Source organism: Syngnathus acus, chromosome 15 (genome assembly GCF_901709675.1).
Source record: "Syngnathus acus chromosome 15, fSynAcu1.2, whole genome shotgun sequence".
NCBI lineage: Eukaryota > Metazoa > Chordata > Actinopteri > Syngnathiformes > Syngnathidae > Syngnathus > Syngnathus acus.
The window spans coordinates 4,408,945-4,429,789 of record NC_051100.1 but is presented as its reverse complement, the minus strand read 5'-3'; the positions used below and the strand labels follow the sequence as shown (position 1 = coordinate 4,429,789).

Below are 20,845 nucleotides of genomic sequence, written 5' to 3'. Positions count from 1 at the left end.
GCACACACGCTAGATGTGTTCTTAAAACATTCAACGCTGCTCTCTGTGTAGACTGGACAGACACACACACACACACTGCTGTTTCTGAAGAGAAGCCCCATTGACTGCTTGATAGAATCTCCCTCTTTGAGGTATGTTTGTCACAGCGGAGGCCCTCGCTATTGGTTTGTCTCACACACAAACACAAAGGGCACAGAACTTTATGCATTGTTTACTCATTGTCACAAAACATCCGAGTCTAATCGCAATTAACAAAGCTTTGTACGTGTATCATTCTCGCCATCTATTGATGGGTTATTTATTAAAACTTTCGACGTCATTGATTTCACAAGGTATGATTTCGTTCCAAGATATTTTACAAGCGCTGCACACCCCGAGGCGAGCGCAGTTGTTGACAGTTAAATACCTTTCCCGAGATGAGCAGGTGATCATTGCGCATGCAAATGAAGATAGATTGCTGCCGACCAGGAATACTCTTACTTGGAAGACGAGGGTCGAGGGGAACGTGGTTGCTAAGGAACAATGACGAGATTGTGCAAAGTGGTAGATAGCTCACACTATTGTAAAACCACTCCTTAGACATATGCAAAAAAAAAAAAAAAGGTCTTTAAGCTTCTTTTTATCTCAAAGCACAATTTGCAGATGAAAGGTTAAGAATACATTTATAATTTTTCAGACAAAAAGGGGTAACAGGGCAACAGTATGACGCTAAAAATTAATAGGTACTCTTGTACTCTCCAACAGACATTGCTACTTTATAAAATGTTTAATACTGATTGAGATGCTCAACATTCTCTTAGAAATATATACATATACGTACGCACAATATTTATAAAACCTAACTTTATTTTGAAAATGCTCACATCCTGTTTTACTTTGAAGTGCCACCCACAAACAGGAAAATATGACGTCTCTAGTCGTGACGTCTCTACTTGTGATGACGTAGAGGAAAAGTATCGTTCTAATCTTAGTAAGCGTGTAGTAACGGTAAGTTTAAACCCTCAAACGTGTTTTTACCAACAGTCTTATTAATATAAGTTTGACACCAATCTACCTCTATATTCATGTGAGTACTGCAGTGTATGAATTTAAGCAAACCATTCGGCATCCATGATGGCTCGCACCTGTTGCGGCTAAATAGTATTTGCTTATGAAGTGAACTGTCTTTTATTAGCAATTTGGCTAACGCGGCTTTGTATCGTTTTGAACCAGGATGACTGTTCTAGAGGCAGCATGGCTTGTAGATGTAAGGAAGATTAAAATGAAGAGAAGCTCAACATCATCTTACCTGCGTTCACTCTGCTTCTTCCCTATGCTCTCAGAAGCAGAAGCCGCCGCCATTTCGGCTTTACCGCCGTCACCGCCGCCATTTTGACTTCACCTCAATCACGAGACGTGAGTAAATAAAAACAAAGGGGGGGGAATCATAATTTACAGCTGATGATTGTTCTCTATTCTTGCCTTCCTTTTTGATGGTTACTTTGACGTTTTAATTCTGTAGAAAATACCCATGCTAATAATTTCAAATGTAAACGTGTAGTAATTATGTTTACCATGATTTTATAAATATTTGGAATAAAATAGTTAGGGTGCTTATTTGTTAAAGTGGCGACACACCCAAAGCCTGGCTTTTTGAGCGAATACAATAACATCTAGCTGGTTGTTGGAGCCCAATAAACTCACCGCACTATTTCAAATGATGTTTCCCTGTCAGTTTGATGCCGTTCATCTTCTTTTATATCTTTTATGTCGGTCACACTTTGGTGATATCGCTCTTCACGGTTGCTGCTTCACTTGCTTAAAAAAAAGTCCCTGAACTTAGAAATAAGAGTTTCTTCTTTTCCACCTCTTTACTGCAGTGTCAGTGAAGAGCTGCCTTCTATTTAGTCTGTCATTACCTTTTGTCTGCGCCCTACTAATTGTTCCTATCAGACATGTATATCATGCAAGATGCCCTCTTCATCTTGTAAAACGACTGAGGCACAACATAGAAGCAGTGGTGCTTTGTTAAAACCCCCTTCACTGGTAGTTAAAACAATTTGTGAGTTGGAACAGGCTCTCGAGTCTAATTAACTTGTTTGAAATTTATAGGGGGAAAAAAAAATCCAGGATTTTTTACAATCCAACTTTTTGTTGTCATTGTGATTATGTTACGGCTTGCTTTTATTGTATGTCCTTGAATAAGCAACAACAAAAGCACAATAATGTATCATTGAGTCAAAGGAATTTATGACACGAAAGCTGCAGGCAATACCAAACCCACAATTTTTTCTTTCTCTTTTGTATCATCTATTTAGCTAGCTATCTAGCTAGCTAGCTATTCCCTTCTCCCAATAAGACAGAGGTAGACAAACATCAAACATTGAGATATATGACTGCATAAAAATATGATCAATAAAAAACGAAAAGGGCGACCGACACCTATTGCTCAGTTCTAATTGCATCCCGACGTAACTCTGGTTCCGGATGTTTGCTTTTTCCCTTTTTTAAAATGAGTCTATGGTGATCTGTAAGCCGGAAATTACATTAGACTGTCGGCCGCCCCCTGACACTTGGTGGCAGGTCACTTTCTCCTCTCCCCCAACTCCTGGCACTCCAAACACTTAAGCTATTAACCTTATTTTACTTTGGACAACCTGGATGGATTACCCTCTTTCTTATAATGGCTTTCCCTTCCTCCTTTGTATTTTTTTTTTTAACTTATGGGCTGTTTAGCCTTTCCTTTAATGGTCAACATAGAACAGTAGACGGACGTTAAAAATCCCCTTGAGCCATTTCTTTGGAGACCGGTATCTAGGGAAGCAGCCAAATGGTTTTATTTGAGAGTAATTCAGTCAAAGCTAGCTGATGAGGATGCTTGCAGTAAATTGGCATTTTAGCTTAAAAAAAAAAGTCGTTTTCATTGTAAGGACGACTCAAACAGTTTATCTCCTTCCATCCCGTCAGACAGAATATCTGACTGCAAAAGAAAAAGTATTTAGCTTTCACCAAATCTTGACACTAATTTGATAAATGCTCCTGAAAAGAATTGATGATTTTGGTATTGTTTTTTAATGTAATAAAAGTGCTGGGGAAAAATGAATCAATAGGGATGCTAGAAAAATGACCCGAGCAGTTAGACATTGATGGATGTGCGCATGCCAAATTGCTCGCCTTTTAATTGATATCAAGGTCCAGCAATTCAAGTAGCAAATCACTCTTTGAAGATTGTTGTGTCCTGCCCGTCGGCATTAATAACAAAATCTATTCATGTGGTCTTGATTTAAATAGCTTTTGCATATATTTAAGCATTGATAAAGCTGCGAGAGAAATTCAATTGTTTTGTTCAGTCACTCTTTATTTCCATGCCTTCTTTTAATTGTTTTGAGCAGGAAGGCTCAGAGGCAAACGTGTGAATTTCACACCAAAAGTGGGGAAAAGGAGACACTTACGGTTCTTCAAAGTGTGGCGAGCCTATTTTGGAAAAGCATTAAGTGTAAAATGAAAACAGATGCAGATTTAGTTTGAAGGTAAGCGTTGGCTGGGTGGATTGCTTTTTGGATGACATTGAAGGTCCGGGTGCTGTTGGTCCGTCCAAAGCTTTTATTTTCCAAAATGTTATTATAGATCCAAAAAATAATCAACTGTCAAGCACATCTGCCTCTGTGGAAAGTGTAGAAAAATGACCAGATGCTCAGTTGAATTATGGTGAATTCCAAAAACCTTCACGCTCATCTCAATGTTCCATCTAGAGTGACTTAATATTTCAGTATTGATAAACATTACCGTGATCTGCTACCTTGAGCAAAGTCGACCAACTTGCAAAATGTTAACCGGCTTAAATCACCACTTTCACTTTGGAACCTCAGGCGTGAGTACAACAAATGAAATCATAAAAAGAAAAAAAGGAAATTTCTTTTCTGTAAAATCTCAATCAATACAGACACTTTGAAGTGAGACTGCCGCTTCTGAAAAAGAAAAAAAAATCATTATTTCAACCCTGTCCGGGTTCGAGTTGGTGCTCCATTTGAGATTACAGTGCGGCGGAATGCTTTAGGTGGTCTGTCAGCTAATACTGAAATGTGAAGTCAATAACTAAACTAAAATAACTCAAGATGCATAAATTGGAAAATTCCGCTGCTCTTCGTAACCACTTAAATTAGTTGTGTTGGAAATTTCAGATTTGTCGGTCCCAAGTATGAAATGTCTTCCACTGCGACGCAATAATTACGACGAACCGGATTGGATGTAAACATCTGCTTCTATTACCACGTTGAATCTCTAAGTTGTGACATCATATGATGAAATGCAAGGCAGCGCTGCGTATTAAACGGTTAGCGAGTGGAATAAGTCAGCGCTCGGGGTCGATGCGCAGAATAGCCTCGAGGGAAATGTGCAGCGCTCTGCGGCTAATAGTCGGCCATTATTAAAAACTCGGCCCAAGCGAGTCTCTGCTGAAATATCATAACGCCGTATTTGATCTCATGTGTGCTGGCCGTGGCAAATTTTGGGGTTTTTCCCTCATTTTACTTGAATCATTTATTATTTTCCTTTCCTAGCCGTCATGGGAATCGCAATTGATATTTACCTTTTACGTTCAACAGCCATAGATGTATTCAAATGATTTTTTTTCTTGGCATCGCCTACGTCTCAACGGGAAGTATTCCCAAGCCAGCTGGTCCTAATTAATGGGAATTTTGTTTGTAAATGCATATCCAGAACTTGGCACTGTCTTCATATTTTGTTCCCGCACCTTATAGAGATTAATATGCGTGGAGAAAATGTTCTCATGAGACTCGAGTCGAAAATTGTACTTCTAGTGAAGAACTTGTGGTGTATTGTCACTTTTCTAATACCTGCATTACTTCTGTATTGATTTTTGATGTATTTGTACACACTGGCCTGCATTTTAACTCTACAAATTGCTCAGTTCCTGCTTTTGCCAGCTATATGTGAATTCAGCCAATTAGGCGACGTGTCAATCAAACACGAGCAAACGCCCAATTAGCATCTGTTTCTCGATAACGAATTGTGGCGGTTATCGCGAAAAGCATATGGACGAAGAGAGACAAACGAGGAAAAGTAAAGCCTTCCGAGGTGAACTCTGCTCCCAAAAGTGATACTTGGCTACGTTCTACTTCCACTGTAAATTGCACATTTCCTAGTTTTGCCCTCTATATTACTGGAATAGTCGCGGCAACCTTTCTGACAATGATGCATAGTCTCTGAAATGGAAGACAAAGGATAATAATTCACAATTTACCTTGAGTTTTGTCTGTAAAGGCCGTTTTGAAGGAGTCCTCTGATACGTTGCAACTGTTTATACGGCAGCTCTGTGCTTTGTGCAATACTAATTCTGCTCGCCCGCGACAATCATGTATCCTGATTTCACATGCCGCCTGCGACCCAAACGGTGTTTACCTCACCTAGCAATTGCAGCACCGAGCCCAGCCATCTTCACTCTGACTCTTGATGCTTTTATGGGGGAGGGAGGGGGTGGAGTGGAGGGGGGGGAGGCGGTATGGCCGCACATTTTGGTGCATTACTGTCCACTGATTCAAAATGATCCTTGCAGCTCGTGAACGACTGGGTGTGAATACTAATTGGGAGGGGTGGGGGGTGTATACTCGTGGATGCGGCTTCTTTATTACTTATTTACTTTTGCAAACATGTCCATTATTGCCTACCTCCTGTCCTTTTTCTGAACCCGGCGCTCCTGCATCCTGCAAAATACTTTGCAAAGTCTGCAATTATCAAGCTATGAATTCATTCTTGTACATTTCATTTGGCATAGTTTCATGTTTGGTTTTATCTTTTGTGGACCAACGTGACCGTTAAATAAAACATTAGGTTTGGTGTTAGGATTGTATTGGAAAACATAAACATCTCAACAGTCGTTGTGTATCATCCCTGCTATTGATCAATGGGCTGGATGTGTTGGCAGAATACGAACAAATGGATTTGATTTGATGTGAGCTATTGAAACAATAAAATGATTTCACCTAAAGATGATCTTTTCATAGGAATACAAAAGAAGGGAATATGATGCCGCAAAAGTGACAGCCTGAAGCAACAGGGTACTTGTAATAGACCCCTGGTGGATGCCATAAAACTGTTGTTTTTTTTTAGCGATCATTCACAGGATCCATACAAAATCGTTTCCTCACAGGAGTACGAGGACAAATATAATAACTCTCATATCAATCACGCTAGTGCTGACTGGGGGAAAAAGACACCTTTGAGTTCCAGTCGTTGTAGGGGAAGCTTTATCTTTCTTGAAGTGCAGCATAAATGTTTCACAACATATGTATATGAAAAGTGGGCATCCCCCATAATGTCCTGCTATAAAAGCAGAAGGAACACAAAGCCAGAGAGATATAAAGATGTTTCGCGTCATGTGATTACATCCTCAGCCAACGCGGAATAGCAAACGATTTTCCTGCCATTACCCGACATTTTGCTCGGGGGCTTCAGGCATTGACTGTTTGTTCACAGAAAAAGCTCTTCTTTGCTTTTGCAGTGTGCATCACAATTGAGCTGAAGAGCTCACCATGGAGCAGCAAGTGCTTTTTCATCCCGGGCTCTGCAACTCTTATTCCTCTCTCTGCGGAGCCAGTTAGAAGCGTATCTACGGCTGCACTTTCACTCGGCTGTGATCGCTTTACTTGTCAGCGGCTCAATAAAGCCCCACCTGCTGTATCTTGGCGCCGCATCTGAATGACCGCGGTTGGTCTCGTCGCGCGTCAGTTAGTCCTCGTGATTTCTCTCGCCCTCGCTCACTCCCCTACCGACATATCTGGAAGGACTTGCTGTCGCTCAGAGGAACAGGTTGCAAGGAATTAGTTTCATGTCGTGCTTTCTTCGGAGGACATTCCCTTGAGCCTCTGAGGGAGACATCATTCCGAGCGACTCTGACACTCAAAAGCATTTAGCGTTTCATGTGAAATTAAGAATACATTGGTATTAAAAAGAACGCGATGGGCCATTATGATCATTTTGAGAAAACTGATGAATGGGCGGGTGCTAGTAGACGCAAGTCTTTTCTATTTTCCCATTGATTTTTTTTAAAATTATTTTATTTATTTAATTTTAATAGTTCTGTTTCTTTTTGACTCATTTCAGGTCAGTATCTCTCAGCAAACACTGACCTATTGTGTCTACCAAGGGTCTTCAAATGGGTGAGTTTCCTTTTGTCTTAGTTTCATTAGACTTTGTAATAGACATGTAATTGTTTTGAAAATGGGTAGACAGGTTCAGTCTTAGACTTTTTGGTTTTACTGGCTCTGTAGCAACCTCTAACTGTGAACATATCGATTTCCTCTCATCGACACCCCGACCAATACTTAATTGGCATTTTCCGCTTACTAAGATGTGGTTCACTTCAACCCTGCAAGGTCTCTCAGTATCACCGCTTGCTCTAAAATACCACCTTAAAATATTCCTGTAGAACCTTCCTTTGTTCTTATTATACTCCCACTCCTCACAAGGACAACCTCATCCATGCCCACAATGAGCTAGCTCATTTCTTTATGGTGGATTCCATTTTAATTAATGATAACGGAACAAAGCCACCCTCTAGCTGCCTTGTGTTGTTCGACTGTCTGGCCAAGGCATTGTCATCCAAGTACGACTCGCCATCCGAGTAACAGCGCGCTGATCAATAAAGCATATATAGAGGCTGACGGAGGAAGGAAGGGGGAGGCACTTCCACTGCGGTGCTTATATGTTTTGGAAAATATCCGCTGAGGGGTGTGCATCAATCCTTTTAACAGCAACGCGATTAACCATCTTTAGCATTCAGGAAGTACACTCCCACCTCTATGTTTTGCTCCCATTCCATTCAATTACTTTTTATTGGAATTCTGCTGCATTCAGATTGACATCCAAAGGACTTAGATTGCAACTTCTCCGTTATTATTGATTGGGCCATTGAGTTGGTCTTTTTGTCCTTTGCCCGCCAACAAAGATGGATTTTATTCCAGAAATATAGAAGTACAATCAAATTAAAGGAAATGAACCAGAGAGATGGAATAGAAAAAAAGGTAAGTCATAAAAATATGATGCATAAAAATATTACATGTTGAATAATGCCAGTTATCGTAAGTGTTAATGACTCACTTGTTTGATAATAATGCCTGTAGCATTTGAGATTTCAGATCATTTTTAAAAAGTGGCCTCAATTACATTAGTCAAAATTAAACCAAAATTAAAATGACTATTTAAAGAAATGTGTGTAATTACGGCTTTAGTGAATTTAGCCCCACTCCTCAAAGGACTATTTCCACCCCTGGTGCAATTACTCTTCTATTTTTCTTTGTTTGGTTCAGTGTGAACGCTATCATCTGAGCCCTCAGGCAAAACACGCACCAGGGCCAGAATACTGATCGACAATGCTTGACTCAGTCATCGGATGGTGGTAGACATGCTGCAGTCCTCTGATTGGTCAGCCAAAACAAAACAAAAAACACATTTCCCCTCACAAAATAAGCTTGTCGCCGCTTTGTAATAAACAGCCACATGCCAAAAAGAGAGAACACAAAATGCTGGCTATCCTCCATCGTTCGCTTTTGTTTACTTTGCCACGTTCCTCTTCAGCTGTCGCCATCTGGCCATCATGGTGGAAACGCCAACCAGATCAAGGTTTACCACCACAAGCTCAACATTAGCCGCATCACTCGCCACAAATGATCCTTTACTGTTTGGTGTTGAGAACCTGAGATGGTTTTTTTTTTTTTTTCCCTCCTCCGACTTCAAACGAAATAGTTGGAAGCGCCTCTCCGCCGTCGTACAGGAGGCTAAAACCCACTCAATGTCTGAGGAGAGCTACTGATAATTCCCTGTAGTCTCTTCACCACAGGCAGCGTTACGCATTGTCATCTTTTAACTTCACAAAATGTTCATAATAGCCACTTAAAGGATGACTCTCTCTGCCAGGGACGGGCACGTTCAAAGATAAAACTAGCGTAAAGCCCGTGAATGGGGAAAAAAAGCCTTTATTTGCCCAAGCCGATAAGTGACAGCGGCATCGCACCGAGGTATTAAAAAGGGAATTTTTCTTTTCTCCCGAAAGACCGTCGTCTTGCCCGGAAATCCCTGTTATGCTGATGAGGGTTTATAATGCAATAGCTCATATAATGGGGCTGATCCTCGGTGACTTATCCAAAAATCCCAAACTCATCTTCTTTTATTGTTGGCCACTTTGTCCCCCGCGGCTGCGCGCGGGGTGACACGTTATGTGCGGCAAACTTTTAATTAAGACAATATCAATAAAGAATTGGTATTATACCGACAATCTGTCCTTTTTGGTCTTTCAACCCACATCTCTGTCTCTCGCCGTGTTAAAAAAAAAGGATTGTACTTTGACGTGCGATGATATGCTGACATGCATGTTTTTGTAATTAGACTTTGACTGTCATTCATTAGCATGAGATAATTTGGATTCCATCTCATTACAGTCTGTAATTTCATGAACTAATAATTTTTGCGTTTATATCTGCCTAATCCAATTACATTGTTCTTTGCATGACCAGTGATTTAAATTTTTCACCGTGGCATATCCCTGACTCAACTTTTTCAAACTACACCACACACACGACTTAATGGTGATTCAGCAGCTACACTATGGGTGGGATAATTACACAACCTCCATAATATTAATCCTATTTGGCTTCAGCACTTTATTTAAGGCAAAGGCACTTGGATGATGGGGACCTTTTCTTGAGGTTAAACGAGTCTGAACCCGTAAAGTGCAAAAAATACTTTTTTCATATTTATTTTTATAGTTGACGATGAGGTGATAAGCCAACTTTGATTGATCTATAAAACAATTAATGATTAATCAATACTACTGAAGTATTTCATTTAACTTTTTCTTTGTATATCAACTGTAATTTTTGGAACACCTCACAGTAACATTCAATCAAAAAGAAGCTTTATTATTCTTGCTTCAGTTCTTGTATTGGGCCTGTTCATATCTCGAACGTGTGCCTAATAAACTTTATATTGCTGGCTGCCAGGCGATGAAATGTTGCAAAGCAATGCAGATTTTTATTTATTTTTTTAACTACAGTAGCTGCTCCGCCACAAAGCGTCACTCGATGCTTCACTGAGCCCGACTAGTTATTTAGCGGTCGCTCTATATTGATTCCCGCCGAGCTGCAGTCGATCGGTACCACGACTTCATCATGTCATACGTTTTGTGTTTAAGACCTCAGCAGCCATCAAAAAGTAATATATGGAGTCATCTACTGCATGCAATATGGTGCGCAAACAAAGTCCATTCAATTTGTTTTTGCGGGCCAGTAGTTGCAACTTGTTGCCCAAGGGGCCGCCAATCCAATTCCCCCAACTGGCAAAGGAATGCGAGTGAGTAGAGCGATCAAGCTTTGGCTTGTGAACCTTGTTTTACAGATTTTACACAGAAGTGCCCTTGAGCAAAGCATTCAAGCACACAGTAGATTTTTTTTTCATACGTGTTGTGCCGTGTTCCCAACCGTTTCAATGCACCCCATCGACTGACACAAGAGAATGATTCAAACGTTCACTTTCGAATTCTCAGACTAAAATAAGCAGACTGCTGTAATTGCTTCCCAAGTGTACGTTTTTGAAAACTTTTGAGATGTTCTCAAGGAGAAAGAAGTTTATGATCATTTGTATTGTAATTTGCATTCCTACTCAATTTTAAAATGGCCGAATGTACACTTTCCGTAACCCCTCCGCTGTCAACAATCCCGAAAAAGAAACGGAACTGAACATTAGAACTTTAGATGAAAATCAAACTGAGAGACACTGAACGTTCCCCGGTGAGCTATTCCCAAATTTCACTGGTGATTTTACGTGGAACAACTGAGCCCTTTTAAGAATCATTGAATACTACAAAATGTGGAGGGAAAGACTCACTGGGGAAGATACAGATTTAAATTTAAACACCAGACTCTCTTAATACATCTTGTCTCTGGGCTATTATGAAGGGAATATCTTTTTTTTTTTAGGTGCCTGGTATTGTCAGTTGAAGCAAAAGGTCAGTTTCAAAGATAGTCGTGTTCATCCGAGCACTTCTCACTGGGGAAATGATATGCTTCTTGTGATGAAAATGTTTGTGAGTAAATAAATGGCAAAAGGTCACAACCTCCTCCACTCCAGCCCTGCAATTAGAAGACCTCCTGAACTCGCAAGTCTCCTGAGAAGCAGTAACTCTGTGCCTCTAAATCCTCGCCCACCAGTCGTCCTTCCAGACACCACTTACAACGCCATTTTCATGCAGCCCGGTGGCTGACTGGAATGACACTTACATATCATGCACTCCGATTCTGTTTTGACCAAAAGTGTCAGCCGGGTCAATCGGTACATCCACCTATGAGTCACCCGAGCTTACCCTCTGCTGTTACTCCGCCCACACATTTCAAAACAAAACTTCCCCAGCATACTCATAATGGCCCTACAGATAATGATGTCATGAAACATAGAAAGCAAACGCTTTACAAAAACCACAGCCGAGGTTATGACGCTCACTTGTTATGTTCTGTCAGCTCATTCGATGTGGGTGAGGGGCTGTGAGAATCAGTACGCCAGCGCTGTAATAATACTTGCGTATATGGGCGGCATAAATAAACTAGGGACTTTCCCGAAGCAATATTACAGCTCTAAAACAAATTCCACACTGTGCCCATTTAAAAGGTAATATTGGCTTTTATTTAAAAGACGCTGAGCATGTTGCTACATGTTTCACCGACTCCCCCAACCCAATTTTTCGGAACTGAAACAATAAGCCCTGAAGGCAGTTTCAGTAATGATGCAGCAGAAAAAGATTTCCAAGCAGACAGACTCGTGTTTATATAGTCACAGTTGATCACAGCAGGGAGTAAAGCATTTCCAGATAGGACAAAGCAAAAAAGAAAAGTGTAAAAATCTGCATTTGTCTTATTCAAGTCCAAGCTAACTGGCTTCCAAATGTTTAACTCTTAAAACAAATCAGTTATGTATTAAGATGATGTCAGAGAGCCTCCGATCTCTTTACGCAATTGATTAATTCAAACGCGGAAATGGGCGCAAAAGAGTATTTCATCGGCTTGATTAAAACTCAATAGACAGATCGAGCATCTCGCTGACGCTTGGTCTTTGCATATTCATCCTCTTTCCACATTGAGAAAATAATTACGCATCGATTATCCACCACCGAGGGCCAATCGTTACCGTGTGAGAGAGAGCGGAGAAAAATCTGCAGACCCCGAAAGACACAGGGAAACGTCCGAGACATTCTGAAGATGGTCATTATTATTTTATGGGCAATATCCAGAGAGGATTAATTATCATGCTCTCATTTCAATTGGCTTTTTTTTTTCATATATATATATATATATACATATATAATATATATATATGTATATATATAAAATCTAAATGATGTAGCAGAAGTTTGGATAATTATGTGCCCAAACTCTAATGTGCCTTTAAAATGACCTGTTGCTTATTATTATTTTCCTCCACCTTGTCCTACTTTGCAGTAATGTGTTTGCGCAAGAGTGGAACTGTAAAAGTTTTTGACTGGCAAATAAGTTTTTACAAATTTTCGGATGTACTTGCAAAGACATACTCGCAGAAACATACTTGGAGGCTAAATACTACACAGGTAGCGTTTGTATTTTTAAATTTTAAAATAACACATATACGCATTTTGTTTAGTCTGAAACAAACTTACATTATAGTTTTTAAAATATTTGTTGGTCTTATTTTTTCTTCAGTTTAAATATTTTCTCCTTTTTTACCCCAAAATTAATGGTCGCTTGTATAATCCCGATTTCAACTCATACCAAAATAATCGTGATGATTTTTTTTTTTTCTAAAATCGAGGCAGTTGTTTTATTGTGTAAGAATGCCAACCATGTGGAAACATGGCAGGACACTTGTTTGGTCTGCTCTTTAAGGCTGACAAGAATTGCAGCAGAGCTTGAGAACGCTTGACAGTGGCCTTAGTAGTGCTCGTGGCAGACCTCGGTGCATATTGCATCGTTTTTCACTCGGATAAACTGCTCTTTTCTATCACCACGCCAGACAGCTTGGCAGATTTAAACATCGGGACCTTGCAGCATGTTGCAGCACAGTTTTAGGAAAAAAAAAAAACTATTGTTAAATGTTCCCGCAGAATCCATTGGAATCGAAAATGAATCGGCGACATGTAGTGGAAATAAAGTGTGAAAACAATCTTCAGCGCTATGTGAAGTTTTAATAAGCCTCACTAAGGATTTCACCATCTGTTGGATGACATGAGTGACACGTAGCCACGTGGGGAATCGAACTTTAGACACCGGTCACACTTGAGGCATTAGCAATTAAAAATGTGTTTATAGTTGTATTTAGAGGCGGCGGCAGTGAGCCGCGGAGCTTTAATCAGACTTGGGCAGAGATAGACTTCAAACCGTGCGGATGAACGATGATAGCCGCAGCTTCTTTTTACTATTAACTTTATGACCTCTGTCGAGCCAAGCTGAATGATTAAAAAGCTTAATAGGAAGCATAAAACAATTCCAAGTCGGAGTCTTTCAAAGAAATCTTCAGCACTGGATACTTTTAAGAGCAGGAGACCTTTGACCTCCGTCCCAACATTTTTTGCGATTTAAAGGACTGTCAACATGTCAACCAAACTTTCAGGGATGATGGTTGTCGTTAAAAAAGCTACACTTTTATTGATTTTTAAAGGACATAGCACAAGTAGATCTGGTCCAAGTTCCGGTCACTAAGTAAATATCTCGTCAGTTGCCATTTTCAACTGTTCTCCTTCCAATCATCCCATTTGCCCGGCCGAGCAAGAGCCCGGCTGATTGCCGGGTCCAGATGGTCAAAGGTCATCGCTCTTCTTGTTTACTGTTTTTTTCCTTCCATTGTGTTCTGTCTGCACCCTCGTGATTATTACTTCCATCTGTCTCATTGGGTTTCTCCCCCGTCCTTGTCAGCACTTGTCCACCAATCCGCCCACCTCTGTTGGAAATCGGACAACGTCGCTTTCCAGTCTCTGCTCAATCTTCGTAGATATATTTTTGTTGTCATCGCAATTCCGGCCAAACCAAATATTTTGAAATGTAGCCTCAGTTGATATCGTCAAGACACAGTTCGACCTGTTTTCACCTTATGCCGTTACTATTTGAGTATTTCTGTTTTCATCCATGATTGTTTTGCCACTGCTCTTTCACTGTGGGATTTTTCGGGCACGCCCATTTCTTTTATTACTTTTACTCTTTCCCACAGTTTCGCCCTCCAGATGAATCTCGGCTTTCTTTTCGAAGCCCCTTTGGGCTGTGTGATTCCAATCATCCTCTCACCTGCGCTTTGACTGTAATAACGGAATTTGATGAGAATTTAGGTGGGAACCGTGTGGAAAGTCACCGTGGGCATGGTCATGGTTCAATTGATCATGAGGAATTTGGTGGAAATGATTGTTGATTTGTTGCCCTGAAGCAAATGAGGCAACGTGGAGTGCACTACCTTTGCCGTCGATTCAATTTAGACTGGTTTTGTGGTTTGAAGAAAGAACGACATGATGTTACCAATTGGAAGTTGAGTTCCTTATTGCTTAAAATGACTCCAATTCATCTTCCCACAAGTCTGTCACTGCGCCAGGTAGCAAGAGGCAGGATGGGTCTGGGTCAAATCCTGCATTTGCAGACTGTCCGCCGTCTTGTTTACCTACTTAAACCTTAGAGCTTTGCTCTTTGGATCCATTTTGGACAGTGGCTGCACACGTCGGTCATGATTTATAGATGAAGTGCTGACACGGCGGGTCACGACACATTTCTTTCAGCTCTGGATTTTTTCGGACAAGCCGGTCTCATACCCGGTCTTGTTATAAATGGACTATAACATTAAAATTTGTGCGCATGATAAAAACGCTAAACAGTTCTGCTACTTTCCTCGTTACCCAAGATGTGATCAAATTGGAACGCAGCGCAACATGGCTGATGTTTTGCGTGACACGCAAACCTACTCCTGCCATATTTAATTCATGTTTATTTAGCAGGCACTTCAAATAATGCTGCACATAAAAAAAAAAAAAAGAGAGCTGCATGTGTCACAGTTCAAACTCTTTCATCCGCAGCCAGATAACAGCAGGTCGAGTTACCTGCCATCGGCGCGCCATCAAACGTTTGTCTTTTACCACGCGAATCCCGCATTCAAATCAACATCAAACACTTCAGCATTTCCGCCGCCAGCTTTTGTTCAAGCTCGTCCGGCCGATCGCGGGCAGGCCGAAGGGTAAACGTGGCCGCCGCGCGACGCTTACATCCGCTCGAACCGCACATGTAATGGGATTCGGCCGTTCACCGACAAGCCGACTGATGGATGAGGCGATTACGTCCCTTTTTCGCTTCGCTCGCGGACAGTCCCCGCTTCCTAATTGGCAAGCGAGCAGATAACAAGAAAGCTCCCGTGCCCCGCCCGCTCTACCTTTCTACTTAGCAGTCATTTTGACTAATCTTGTTTTATCCCCACGTTGACGGCCACAGGCTGGAAATAACTTGCACGGGCGTCGTCGTAGTTTATTGGGGACAGATGTTTCTTCCCCTGCTGATATGACAACAGATCTTTCTCCACTTCCCAGATCTCCACCTCATCATTAACAACGGACAAGTTTAGACTCGTTCATGCTCTTTTTTTGCTTTTTTAAAGAAATGGAAGTCTGTTTTCTACTGTATGTGTGAATCAGGAACATTTGTCTTTTGACGAATTTGAGCTGCGGAAACTCCGACAATGATGCGGCAGAAGCTGATTGACCACCTGACCTCACATCACGCGGCGCGGCCGACAACATTCTCTTTGGAACATCAGTCAAAAGATGAATCCCTCTCTCCGGCTGACTCAAAATTGAATTCCTCCCTATTGTTGCGCGCGGGGAAAGAAAAAGTGAGCTCACATTTCATCAAGGCCTTTTCAATGTGTTTTAAATTGTACTTGTCAGCTGCCTCATACAACAGAACGATGTGTATCTGTACTTGGGTGGCGGGAAAAAGCGAGATCGGGACTGGTTGTTGATAGGAAAAAAATGAATGATACGGGATTATGTCTGGCCCTAGATAGCTCAAACATTGGATATCTTTCCGAATCAATGGAGTTCTTGCTCCAACATTGAAAATAACTTTTAAGCGCTGAGGAGGAAACTTGACTGAACTGAAGCCAAAATGTACACGATGCATTCTTGTCACAATGCATCATTGTCCCCTCAGGGGAAACGAACCATACGATCTGCAATACTCGAACACACATAGACAGAAGCTAGATATCAACACCTATCCAATCAAAGTCGATGCTTAAAAACACTTACGCGGTGCTTGCAAGGGAAACTGGCACCTCTTCAATAAACAATTTACATAAGTTGAGAAACAAGGACAGCTGTTCTAAGAAACCGGGCGTGTGCTTAGTCTGCAGAGGCGGTACAAAAGGGCGGTGCCTCCTCACATTATGATGTCACAATGTGAGGACCCGGTCGCTTTCTTGGATTGGGCGGGGCTTGTGCTTAGAGAAGAAAAAGCTCCAAGATGGCTGACTGGAGGAGAACATCACTTTTTTTGCTGTTTTGATGAATAATTTGAATTTCAACTTGGCTAAATGCATGATGTGGAAACTTTAAAAAGGAAAGAATAATTTTAAGTGAGACAGTCAGAGAGGTGTTTACCGAACGAGTTCCATTTTGATTCTGCATTGCTTGCTACTTGAAGCGTTTCCTCCCTTTTCCTCATGTTGCTACAGTAACTTGGCATGACAACAATTGTCATGTGAAAATAGCCCCCATTGTGTTGGATCCCTTTCAGGTTTTACAGCTCATTAATTATCACATTGCATGGAAGTGAGGCTTCCGTGAGCGAGCTGATCATTTTTTAAACGCGACACCATTAACACGTGACATCGCAACTGCCCAAAGTCAAAATTGGCACAGCACGTGTGTGCAGTACGTCGCTCAAATATGCAAAATATGCGCACATCGAAGGGCAGATCACTTCTCGGTCTGACGAGAAGAAAAAGCTGTCACTCTTAAGAGGACATGCCAATCGGAAAGGTCAGCACTGTCCGTCGCCAACAAATGGGGCCGCTAATGGCTTCCCGCTGCCAGGCGTCAGCAGACACAAAAGAACAGACGCCTGTTTGAATCTTGATGAACCCCCCTACAAGTGAAATCGTTAACGTACATCCGGCTCAATTAAGCGACGAGATAGAAATGATTGCTCGCCGTAAGAGACGGCGAGAAACTCGCACCGTGTTCTGACGACATCGCAGGAAAATAGGCCATTGTAAATACCGCTGCCCAACAACTGACATTTATTACGCCGGAGTGAGAGCTCGGGAGCTGTTTGCAGAGTTCCACCTCAAGGTCGCGTGTGTTGCGCCGACTGAGGAGGATTAGGGCACCTAATGGACAGCGCTCGACTTCAATGAAGAGAGTCGATGAGATGGCAGGTCGACAGATGAGCCGCTCCCGTGCCACCGGCGCCACATGGAGAGTTTCAAATGAGCAAGCCAGGCTGGTTTTCACAGTGGCTCTGTGTTGTTTTTAGAGAACATGCAAATGAAACATTTTAAGATTGCTTTGCTCCGCCAGGTCAATTACGAAGGGAAGACATTTTTTTAAATCAGTGTCACACAAAATTATCTGTGATTAATTTTTGCTGTTGACCAGTGTAATCGGTCCACTTTCATTTCTCCAGAAATTGGACATGTACCCTTGAGAAGGTGAAATTAGCATCATTTGAACAATTTTAAATTGAATAACTTATCTAGAAGATTCATCCATCATCATGGACAATTGAGTAACCGATTAGCTGTCAATTAATTCATAATCGTTTCACCTCTCGTCAATTTGTGCCATTTTGTACACCTCTTGCCCAACATAAAAAAAAAAAAGTTCAACTGCTCTAAGTTTTTGACTATACCAAAACAATTTGGTCCGCCCAATGCTTTTTTGCTTTTTTTTTTTTTTTTTTGTCACAGCGTGTCTTTCCCTCCGGTGGACAAAGCAAAGCCCACACAGACACGCTTAGTTGATTTTGGTGTGGAAGAAGCCCATCAATCACCATGCCAGCCAGGTCCTCTCTCTTGTCCAACGTAGGTGATGAAAATTCCCAAAGGCGCACTTCCAACATCATGAAGTCCCCTCCAAAGTTGTTACAGCAGCAAAAGGGGGTGACCAACTGCACTTCTGCTTCCATTTTCACTCGCTGCAGGTGTAATGGGCCAGGTGTCCCCGTTTCGCTTGTGAATAACAACCTGTAAATGCATTTCAGGTCTGTATGGCACACTCTGCTTCCTGATTACACATCTCAGAAAAATAAATCACTTAAGACTTTCTTTGTATTCGGCAGCGCAAGCCGGGATCATGAATTGGTTTGTGACCGAGGCCCAATGATACTCAATCATTTTCTTATCAGGGCTTTCTGGCCGAGTCCAGCTAAAAGGGATGACCCAGTGAAAGAGGAGAAATGAAGGACGGTGGCGCCATCTCACACTGCTGCTTTATTCTGGCCCAAATCCCCTCCTGATACCCACTCTGTGAAGGTTAATGGGGGATGAAGCATTTTGTCATAAAGCTCGCAGCAGCCTCTCTTCTCATGGCCTGGCCTGAGAGGCAGCGGGCGGGAACACAACGAGCAAATTTATGCCGCCGCCGCCTACAGCCACTAGTGAACAACTTGTCACGCTGGCCTATTTGAGGACAATACAGCCGCCGGTGCCAAGCCGCTGCAGGTACAAGGACACTACGCGCGGCGTCGCTCACGCCTCGATTTGCTCCAACGCCCCTGATATGCAAGACCTTCACCAAAGGAATCATTTTTATATCGAACCAAAAAAAAGTGCTTAAGGTCACAATGTGGGCGAGGAAAGTAGGGGAACATAATTTCACTTGGCTACATGAAGAAATTGTTGGACCTTTTTGAATAGCGCTCTGCACTGTGATTTTTGTGGGGGAAAATATAGCTGTTATAGCAAAGAAGAAAATGGATGTTATTATAAGGTTGCTCATCTTTGTCATGGCCTCTCAGTACAAAAGAATCTGCTTCGCTACAGTGAGCTGAAGAATGAAATGGGTGAGTAGTTTTTAAACTTTTATTATTATAAACCACTGACTTAAATGTGAGTTGTGCTTATGATAGAGTTCTGTTCTTATAGATGAATTTATGCCAAAGTGAAAATGTGCTGTTCTGTGTTATTACATTTGTTCTGTTTGAACATTTGCAGTCGTCAAAATGACAGTTTTGCAAAAACACTATTAGGTAATATATAGTATATAAAGCAATTGCATAAGAAATAGAAACATTTGGAAATGGACATAGTTTACTTTGGATGTTGGTATTTGGATATTTTGTGTTGATATTTTATATTTGGGTTTTACAATTACCACTAGTAGGGGGGAAAAGAATGACCGCTAATGGTATTTGGGCTCCCTCTGGTGGTAGGTAAAGAGTAATATTTGTTTTCTTCCTTTTGCAGTATTTAATGACGACGTTATTAAGTTTTTTAATGTAAATTGTGGTAGTTGAAGAACCGAATAAAATGTGGTACACAGTACGGAGATTAGAGAATTGACGGATTAGGGTATGTAATTGTGATTATATCTTTCAGTAGGCTGGACACCAATTGAACAATAACAAATAGTCACTACAATACATCTTTATTTCTATAGCGCATTACTTTTATGCAGTACCGTATAGATTTGAAGACATAAAGGTTTATCAAATGAATGTCCTTTGATTACTCGGGCTAAATTCAATCACATAGATTATTGGTCATTGTTGTATCCACTAATTATTTATTATTAAGAGTAACACTGCCCTCTAGTGGCAACGACCATGTACTGCAGAACATGGCTTTAATGTACATTAAAGATTAAAGTCCCAATGATTGTCACACACACATCTGGGTGTGGTGAAATTTGTCCTCTGCATTTAACCCATCCCCATGTGATTTTAATCCATCCCCTGGGGGAGAGGGGAGCAGTGAGCAGCAGCGGTGCCGCGCTCGGGAATCATTTGGTGATCTAACCCCCCAATTCCAACCCTTAATGCTGAGTGCCAAGCAGGGAGGCAATGGGTCCCATTTTTATCGTCTTTGGTATGACCCGGCCGGGGTTTGAACCCACAACCTTCCAGTCTCAGGGCGGACACTCTACCACTAGGCCACTGAGCTGGTCTACATGGGACTCAATCAGGATTACGTAATCCATTTACAATATGCTCAGTAAGCAGCATTTTTTTTATCGACATTCCTACATCTACATGTGTGTGAGAATCAATGGAATCGATTATGTAATTTATTTGAACAACCCTTAAAGGCGAGACAAGTTAACAGGGTTTTTCAGTGTTTGTCTGGAGACACTCAAATCTTATGGGGGCATTTATGCGCGTAAATAGTTTGTTGGGCCACTTGATCGTAACTTTTTGCCGCCACTTTATTGGCTCTCATCAAAGATAGCATCACCTCATTGACTCGGTGCTCACTTCCATAAGAGGTCAGCAAAAAAAAAAACCACAGTGGTAGTTCCCGCTAAATGATTTGTTTCCGTGTCACAGGAAAATCAATAGAAGACACGAAAGATTGTAGAGGAAGATTTCCGAGTCAATATTTTCTAAGCAATAAACAACACCATGTATTTAATCTTGATGCACTTCCACAGTTTCCCGGGGCAACATCAGATGTGTAACAAGGTCTGCACGTTGACAACAGGTGAGCTTTTATGCTTTAGTTCTCATGTTTTCCCACTAGAGCTCACAAATGTGACTGTATCCGTCAGTGTACCATGATTGATACATGCAAATGCACATTTTTAAAACATCATTTCAAAGAATTTATCGTGTCTGAATTGTCTTATTGATTAAAAACAAATGTA

At 41.3% G+C, this 20,845-nt stretch overlaps 1 long non-coding RNA gene across 1 annotated transcript; it reads left to right on the top strand.

Moving 5' to 3' along the window:
- The first annotated feature begins 1,240 nt into the window (after positions 1–1,240).
- Positions 1,241–20,653, top strand: LOC119135035. Its single transcript, XR_005100483.1, has 4 exons — positions 1,241–1,395; positions 7,102–7,157; positions 19,002–19,046; positions 20,633–20,653. It is a non-coding gene; the product is annotated as an uncharacterized LOC119135035 (long non-coding RNA).
- Positions 20,654–20,845: the final 192 nt, after the last annotated feature.